Source organism: Triticum dicoccoides, chromosome 6A, assembly GCF_002162155.2.
Source record: "Triticum dicoccoides isolate Atlit2015 ecotype Zavitan chromosome 6A, WEW_v2.0, whole genome shotgun sequence".
Lineage (NCBI taxonomy): Eukaryota > Viridiplantae > Streptophyta > Magnoliopsida > Poales > Poaceae > Triticum > Triticum dicoccoides.
In genome coordinates this window covers 180,994,174-181,003,397 of record NC_041390.1, presented here as the reverse complement: position 1 = coordinate 181,003,397, position 9,224 = coordinate 180,994,174, and the positions used below count along the sequence as shown (strand labels likewise).

The 9,224-nt window shown below is 42.6% G+C and overlaps 1 long non-coding RNA gene across 8 annotated transcripts; it reads left to right on the top strand.

Moving 5' to 3' along the window:
• The first annotated feature begins 2,262 nt into the window (after positions 1–2,262).
• LOC119316506 lies at positions 2,263–8,961 on the top strand. 8 transcript variants are annotated; one of them, XR_005153046.1, is made up of 7 exons: positions 2,263–2,842; positions 3,331–3,802; positions 4,197–4,337; positions 4,775–4,893; positions 5,603–5,807; positions 7,213–7,389; positions 8,905–8,961. It is a non-coding gene; the product is annotated as an uncharacterized LOC119316506 (long non-coding RNA). The 8 variants fall into 8 exon arrangements; XR_005153047.1 differs by lacking the exons at positions 7,213–7,389; positions 8,905–8,961 and adding exons at positions 6,239–6,532; positions 6,665–7,204; XR_005153044.1 differs by lacking the exons at positions 7,213–7,389; positions 8,905–8,961 and adding exons at positions 6,199–6,532; positions 6,665–7,204.
• Positions 8,962–9,224: the final 263 nt, after the last annotated feature.

The window sequence follows — 9,224 nt, the reverse complement described above, 5'->3', positions numbered from 1 at the left end:
CATGCGCCGCCGCCGCCGCCTGCCGCCGCCCTGCTGCTTGCCGCGCCCCGCGCCGCCCGGAGCCGCCGCCACGCCGCCCTGCCGTAGCCCCGCCGGAGAGCCGCCGCCACCGCCGAGGTAGCCGCCGGCCGGTTTTTGAGAAAAAACCGATTTGTTTTTTTGAAAACCCTAGTTTCCGTTTCTTAAAATAAATAGACCGGTTTTTTTCCGGTTTATTTATTTAGCGAGCGCCCATTCATCCGTTTGTTTTAGCGAACGCGATTTTCGTTTAGTTTCTATTAACGAACGTTCGTTCGTTAACTGTTCGTCGTTTTTATTTTTCTCGGATTAAATCCACGGTTTTTTTTATCGCGATCTCTGATCCGATGTTCGTTCTAGTTTATCTTGTCGCTCGTTTATCGGAATCAGGCGATTCCAGCGCCTGGAGTTTCGTCTCGAAACTCTCTTTCTGTTTAACCAACTCAAACAAGTTTTTTCCACTGTAAAAATTACCCTAGATCCAGAATAGTAAACGAAGCCTGTTTCTTTTGCCGTTTGTCTTTCGTTGCTTCGTTCGATTTGATTCTTTTTGCCAACCGGAGTTCTTAAGTTGATCTTTCTGGTTAGATCTTTTATTCGAGTTTTGCTTGTGTATTAGTTGAGTACTTATGGTATGCTTGTTTGTTTGCGATAGAATACCCAGAGTGCGCCGCTTGCTACTTCGAATCGCTAGGTTTTGCGGATCATCAGCAAGGCAAGTAACACTTTGATCATACCTCCTACTACCCAGTTTTATTGCATTAGATCAATCCTCACACATTGCATGATTAGGATCTAATTAAATTATGGTTTTGGGGAGTAGTTGAGGTAGAACCTATTACCTGTTTATTATCAAACCTTTGGGAGTTACTCTACGTTTGCTTATTATTGCTATGCTATGCTAGTAGACGTGGATTGGGTGAGTGTATCCATGACAGATGTGAGCTTTGTTAATTAATGGCTTATCTAAGGTGGAAACCTAAACACACATCTGGGTGGATTGAGGCACCTGGGTATTCCAGCGATTGCCTGTTTTCTTTTGGACCGCCACACAGGCTCAAAGGGATCATGAGATTATTCATACTAGAGACTTTCGTGTGCAGCCACAAGCTACTATGGGCTCTAGCATAGTTGACTAAGTCGTGCGAACTCTTACAGTGGTAGACTAGCAGATGTAGGGGATGTAGGTTGGTACAGTCTCCCCGTTCGTAAGGTGCTAGCGCTTCTGAAAGACTATGTCTCGGTCATCCGTTTCTCAAACACCAAGCAGTGCGAGAAAACCAACGGAGGAGATCGAGTCTTGTGGGGAAAAATGCGCAAACCTCTGCAGAGTGTATAAACTAATCATGGTTAGCCGTATCCCCGGTTATGGACATCTTGAGTATCTAGTACCTGGATTATCATGTGAATCTCATCATGTTACTCTAAAGTTAATTGTTGGGTTTTTAATGATGATGCTTAATTGGGATTGAGAATGCTGTCAACCATTCTCAATGTTTAACAACTACCATGATAGTTAAATAAAATTTATTCCTTTGCAGTAGGGAAAAATTGGCTTTACGCAAAACTGTAACCATAGAGCTTTCCACCAGCCATATATGCATATAGAATAACCATACTCTTGTATTACTCTTTATGTGTTACTTTGCCAGCATATTCCATGTGCTGACCCGTTTCGGGCTGCAACGTTAATGTTGCAGACTTTTCAGACGATGATTAAGGTGCCTTAGGTTGTGGTTCTATACTCAGTGATGCCGCTGGAGTTGATGGACTCACTTATCTTCCAAGCCTTCCGCTGTTATCGTTATTAGATGGCCGTAAGCCATATTTATTGTAATAAGTTCTCTTTTGAAACACTCGATGTAATAAGTGTGTGATTGTTACTCTGTTATAAATCCTTCAAGTACTGTGTGGTGTCAGCATTACTGATCCAGGAATGACACCGGAGCATAGAGATTGGACCGTTTGAGGTCTGGTTGCTACACATTGTCCATATGGTGATAGTACTATCACTAGTTAAATAAAGAAATGCTTTTTTTCTCGGGTATCCTGGTTTAGTTCCCATCAAGATCTCTACTCTTAATGAAGCAGTTGATAGTCTCCGCCATTTAATTTTCGTCCCACCACTTTCGTCCGGTTTTTTTCATAGGTTAACCTTCGTAGATTTTTTTGTTCCGTCCACCGCTTCCCATCGCATCGATCAAGCGAAGCCCATCGATCCCCCACCGTACGAGTGGACAAAAAACCAAAAAAAAACACATCCCTCCCCAATCCCTAGCTCCTCCCCTCGTCTCCACCCACAGCCGCCGCCGCCGCACGCCCGCAGCCCTCCTCCGCTCCGCTCTGACCATCCAAATGGTGCTCCTCCTCACGCCCACGCCGTCCTCCTCCTCAAGACATCACCGTTTTCTCCCCTCCTCTGTGACCGGCCTGCGTGATCCCAACGCGGGGGACGACATTAACCATGGAGCGGAGCCCTGTGGGACGAGGTGGAGATTGGAGAATGCCGCGGCGATGAGGGGCACCACATACGTGGTACCACCACGCACCATGGTGGGGATGAGAGGTGTTGTAGCCCTTCCATCGAGCTCGACTCCGGCGGTCCACGCCGGCAACGACGATAACATGATCCCTACCAGTGATGAGCACGACGTGCTCCGGCCCAACCACCTCGACCTCCACAAGCCCCGTCGAGATTCGTCAGCCCACCCTTCTCTTCTTTCACCACCAGGGGTTGAGGAGGAGCACCATCAACTCACTTGATTTTATTTCAATTTTCTATTCAGCTCAAAGAGGTTCTGCGGTACAGCCTAGGAAATAAAAGGTGAGTCAATTTGAAGCATGACCACCACCAACGTGCTTTTTTCTTCTTTCTCTTTCTAATAATGTTGATTGTATCTATAAGATATGTTAATAGATGCATCGAAGTCTGATTTGGGGAGGGATTTCTTAAGCTGAATGGAGAGGTCAAATTGAGCTATAAGCTGTTTTCTACTGTATTTCTTTAGTTCCAATTCATTGGATTTGATATTAAAGTTCTATAGCCAAATGATAGTTCAGATTGAGTACATCTGCTACTCCACTTATTTAAAATCTACCATATTCTATTATTTAAACTATTAACTATTGACTAGATGACGCAGATGCTTTCCCCATGGGATAACTTGACAATTTTTTAGAGAAGTGATAAAAAACGTCAAGCTTGAAGAACAAAAGTTTGAGCAAATATTGGAATGCTGACTTCAAATGCCATGTAGTTCATAGTCTATGTGCAATGGCTCTTTAATTTGACTGAAGCAAATGTGATCCCAGCGCGTCGACCTTGGAGACGACTGCGATTGTTTGACGTCCTTCACAACTCACAACTGCTACGGTGCTTCCCGACTCCTTTTTGACTTTCGTCCCCATGAGTTTTGTTGTTCTGCCGTGCTTGTCCTCTCATTATTTTGGATGAAGTGCGTTGGTCAATTTCTGTTGGAAGCAACAACAGCAATATCAAAAGAACTGAAGATCTGTTACAAATTAGTATATGTTTTTCTATGGATGTGTTTGCTAGACAGGCTTAGGCTGGATATTTTGCTTCGTGCTGATTGGGCAAACGGCTATCAACACCAATGTTAGCACCATCCATCTTTCTAGCAGACTTCCAAGCACGCAAGTATGAGAATACCATGGCCAAGGATCATATGGTGATGCACCGCGGCAGGGCCATCGGGATGAAAAAGAGGCTTTTTTCTTGCCCCACGTTGGCCACACCACTACCGCCTACTCGACAATGAAAGCCGTAAGTGTCTTGCTTCGATCTCTTCTTCTTTCCGATGATGATTATATCTATGTTTTTAAGGTATCTGTAAGGCGACGCTTAGGCGACGCCTAGGCGTCGAGGCGCCCCCCAGCGCCTTAAAGCGAAGCGTCACCTTAAAAACATAGGATTATATGTCTATGTGCCAATTCACCACTGAAAACAGTGATTTGATGCATGCCTGGTCATTTTATTATTGTTAAGTTTCTGTAGCCTGAAATGTGAAACCACACTGAATTTGGCTCGTTCACGTGCCCTCTAGCGGTTTTGGTGTTATTACTTCTGAGGATGGACCCAGAGTGGGTGATACTTTGTTAGACAAGTGTGTACCTCTACAATCTTAGTAATTTATGACCAGATGGTTGTGTTTTTTTAGGTTGGACCTTGTCTACTTACCAGAGCGGGTTATAGTTTGATAATCAAATATCTAACTCTGTCATGCATCGGAGTGGAGTATCACCGTGGCAAGAGACTTCAGAAATACCACTGCAATGCATGGGAGTGGATCCTCACCATGGTAGGAGAATTCCGCAAATACTACTCCAAACCAAAGTTCTTCCCGAGGATCTGAATCCGTTCAGTTTGCCTTCGACGAAGTAACTGTTTTGTGCAGGATGGAAGAATTAGAAGTTGGTGTCCCTGTAGCATCCCTGTAATTCACTGCCAGAATTTGCACATATAATCTTCTATACCATATTTTCTTGATTTTGAATTCCGTAGATTGTTTCATACCCTTTAATTCACTGCTGGAATTTGCACATATAATCTTCTATACTATATTTTCTTGATTTTGAATTCCGTAGATTGTTTCATATCAGTACTGGTACTAAATGAATACTCTTCATGCTCTGATATGGATCCCCTGTTCTGATTGTAGGTGAAAAGTTTTCTTCCTTAAATTTTGTATCAAAACTGAAAAATTGCTCTGTTTTCATGACTTCTATCGCTGCACAGGGAAACCATCCCGCCACCGCTAGGGAGCTCTTGGTTGCACCACAAGCTGCAATGCCTTGTCGCTTGTGTCACTTAAGCGCTATGGCCTCTCGCTGCTCAAAATTGATAGTTTGGTGCAGGTTTGTCTCACCCACTTCTTCTAGTCCTACTTCTGTTACTATATGTAGACCATGACACTCAGTTCTAGCAAAAATTGCATCTTGGTGAGGCTCACTGGATAATGTTCATGGTTTATAAGCTTTTGACTTGTTGTCTACTTGTCTTGTGCCTTCTTTAAGAGCAACTACCACATGTCTGATGATATTCCTCTACTGGTTGTAGTTAAGAACAGATTCCGTTACTTATCATAGCAGAACAAGAGAATTGCAGCTTATTATTGGTCGAAAATAAAATGTAGCTGGGATGAAGCTCAATGTGACGGGTCCAACTTGGCATTGATCTTCTCTAAAATTTCATATAAGTTTTTCTTAGATTCAAGCCCCAAGCCCACTGAACAATTGTTTTGCAGATGTGAGCCACACATCAGGTTACATTTCTAATAAATAAATGATTACTGAAATTATTTAATCCATGTTTAGACTAAATGCTAAAAGGTTAGTTTAGAAGCTTATCTAATCCTTATTTTGTATTGTTGTCCCTTTTAATTATATCCATGTATTCTATCAAGGATCATTTTGTTGCATTTGTAAAAGAAAAACAATTTTGTGATAAAAAAAAGACATGGAATTTTGCTATCAAAATTATTGTATCGTGCCATCTTTCTTCAGAATATTCTTTGTCCTCGACCTGATGGGTTGTTGTTAATCCTAATTTATTATTTGATTCCAGTGTCATTCTTTGTCCCTTGCGCTCATGAGGGGAGAGAAAGGGAGAGCAGAGAGGAGTGTGGACGCAGTGCTAACTGGTAGATACGGTCTGTGTGTAAGGCGGCAGTGATCTGCTGGTATGATTCTCGGTGAGCCAAGGTAACAGATAGCCGTTCCATCCCTTCTGGCGCCCTGTGGAGCCTGGCCAGAGTTTCCGTCAAAGCTAGGTAGGAAAGTAAGCTTTTCTGTCTTAGTTGCCGAGCAAGCTACAGTTATCTTTCTTTGAAAAGCTACGCTTTGTTGCATTGCCACATGTCACATGTAGGTTGCTTATGATATGCCCCAATAGTGGAGAGTATTTATCATAAAACTATCACACTACAGGTTTCATCGGTCCCACAGAACTACCGGTTTAAAAAACGTCAAAAAAACCAGATTATGCTAATTTTTTGCCTAAAAACTACCACTTGCGTTAGATGACCATTTTGCTGGTTTTAAACGTGTTATGACATGTGGGACCCACTTGTCAGGGCTGATGCGGCAGCAAAGTGAACTCCGTTTATTCGGACTGTTATATTTGCCGTTATTACCTTCTTCTTCCTCCTCTTTCTTTCCTAGGCATTTCAACCAACACCTCGTCTTCGTGCCCCACGACAAGCACTGTTGTGGTCCATGTCGTTCACCTGGAGGCTGTTGTAGTCGAGGATGACGCCTGACTAGGCCCCGTGCGGTGCATGGGCTTGTCGTCTTTGGTGGTGCTGTCGAGGACGCGAAGCTCGCCACTGGTCATGAGCGCGAGCGACAACGAGGCTGCCTCGACCGCGTTCAACCATCGGACGCTCATCGACCATGTGTACTTTCTCGGGGAAGGAGTAGCAGGTGGCAAGGAGATAGATGTCGCTTTGTCTTTGAGAGTGGTTAAGGAGACGATGACTACCGGACGAAAGAAGAGGTAGAGATAATTGGTATTTGTTGCCATTATATGAATGGTAGCCACACGTCGTCATGTTCGAGTCACATTTCTAAATTAGAACAATTGTGTGATTGGTGCATTTTCTGTTATTCCATGGCAATGCAACGGCAGCCCACGGATCGACACGAACATGGCGAGGGGATTGGGGCGGAGAGCGGGGTGGTTGGCGGGAGACTCCTCCTTGCCACTCCATGGGGAAGTACGATGTGAAGCGAGAGGGTGCCGTGGCGAAGCTGAGGTGGGCGGTCTCTGGTTTAAAGGAGAGGACTCCAACAAGAAATGTTTCACTACGGCATGAAACCGAGAGGGAAGGGGAGGGTCCGTCAGGAAAAGAGAAATGTGTGTCATGATTTATTTTTCTTCTCTCTTTTGGGATCGTGTGTTGTGGATAACATGATAGATACTCCGGGCAATCACATTTTCCCCTCACATATGGGTTGGATTTGGGGGAGTTCGAACTGTCCAGTCAGCTGAATTTTGGGGAGCCTGTTGGGCACCCGTTTGATGTCCAAACACGTCCAGACGTATGAGGGAGAAATGAGCGTCGACCTTGGAGACGACATTACTGCATTGTAGCTCGTAGCAACTATTTAATGGCTCTTTCTAAAAAGTTTCCATTTTAGTTTACTGAATATGTTTTCTTGCTTGAGTTATATCAGCTGGGCAAGTGCTAGAACCTAGGAGCCTATGATTTTGCTGCTCTTGAGATACATGCCAATATTGCAATCTTGACTGTGCAACTATATAGACAAGGGATTGCATTTCTACATTGAAGGTTCAGTGTTGAAGCTGCTTGCATTGAGCTGCAATAGATCTTGACTTCGGCAAAAAAGAAGGTATATTGAGCTTAATGACGAATGGTTACATATAGATAGAAGAACCGGTTATAATATATACATTTTTTGTCCTGAAGTAGCTCTTTTACCTTTGATTCGTGTAATGAATATCCAGTGTATATAGTTCATTCTTTACACCTTTTCTTTAAGAGAACACATATTTCTTTGTGTTTACATTTAAAACCTATGTTTTCATTTTAAATAACACACGTGAATTTTAAACCTCCGCGGCCGCAACGTCCAGGACATCGTGCCCAGACACATGGAGCACTGCCTTTTGGTCATTTTCTACTCAATTATAGAGTTTTATTGCAGCATCATAATTTTTTGTATCTCAGTAAAGTGCATGTTTTTTTAGATTAATAGTAAAGTGCATGTCAGTAGCTCCAAAAGGAAAATTTTCAAGAAAATTGTTCTTCCCTGATGGTAATCATTTTCATACAAACTACTATGCTTTGCTTGTCCTGTTGGTTTTGCATCGTGTCCATTCCAGAACCTCTATGGAATAATGAACGTTGTTGAATTCCTACTACTGTGTTATGATTTTTAAGCTTTAATTGTTGCAATCCCTTAGGTTAATAGTAAGCTCGAGATGAAACTTTGGCGGAGATATAATTTTGATATATAACTTTACTTCATTTTTAATGCATGTGGTAATGTCTTTAGCATACATGATATTTTAGCATAACATACACTGTTCTCTCATAACAATTGATCACTTTCTAAACTCTAATCTTATTTTGGTTCACGTTACAAAACTACATGATGATGAAGGGCGGAGTTGTCCTTAGAAGAATTGTCTAAAGAGCTAAAAAGTTTTTTTTTGAAACAGAGGCAAAAGACTTGCCTCATTCATTAATAAAGGAGGAGAGTTTTAGAGTACATAAAAGTGGCTCCACAACATGGCCCGTCCGTCAACAAAATGAAAAACAGAAACTACTCTCGCGGCATGATAATGCTCAGGTGCGTGGCTCCTGCCGTGACCCAAAGTTTGGCTTCATCTTGTATTAGTTTTAGCATGTAGAAAGGCGGCGTTGATTTCTTCCTAAAAACTCTAGCGTTTTTAAAGAGCTAAAAAGTAGTAACACCATGTCTTGTTCAAGTGCCAAATCAGCATTGCAACACGATGACTCATGTATGACATCCGCCCGTGTTGATTATTGGTACCTTAGATAATTAGGAGATGCATGCATCAACCTATGATAATTAGTATATGTCTGGCAATATTTTTATGTGTTGTAGTTAATTTGTACACAAATCACCGTAAGTCAATGGGTGTAGCACAATAAAACAGAAAAGGTGTAACAAAGGGGATTATGTGGACGTTCAAAAGGGGCAAAAAAATTCTTCCAAGTTTTAAGAATATATATGTAATAAAAAAAATTAAAGACCCGTAGCAACGCACAGGCAATTTGCTAGTAATTATGATGCTTCTGTTTGTTGGTGTACTTTTCATTAATTCTTATTGACAATTGAGATGTCGTTGCTAACCCTTTTTTATATTTTTGGAAACAGTGATGCGTGTCTCCATACCCGGGCATGTCTTCCTCAATTTTAGTGGAACTGCATAAAATTGGATGGTCATTGTTGTTCCGCCTCACTGTCCTCTGCCACGTGGTTCTTCCTTCCCCGAGCTTGATTACTGAGAAGAAACAAACCACAGTGAGGATTTGTCGAACTTCTTAGGTGCCTCACCCAAACTTGATGCCAAATGGATGATGCATCATCACGATGACCTATCGATGCTCATGGTTGCGCCTCATGGTTGCGTCAGTTGGTGAAGCTGATCGATTTTTGACGAAAAACAAGCTGTCTTCCATCAGTGCTCTTTGCTT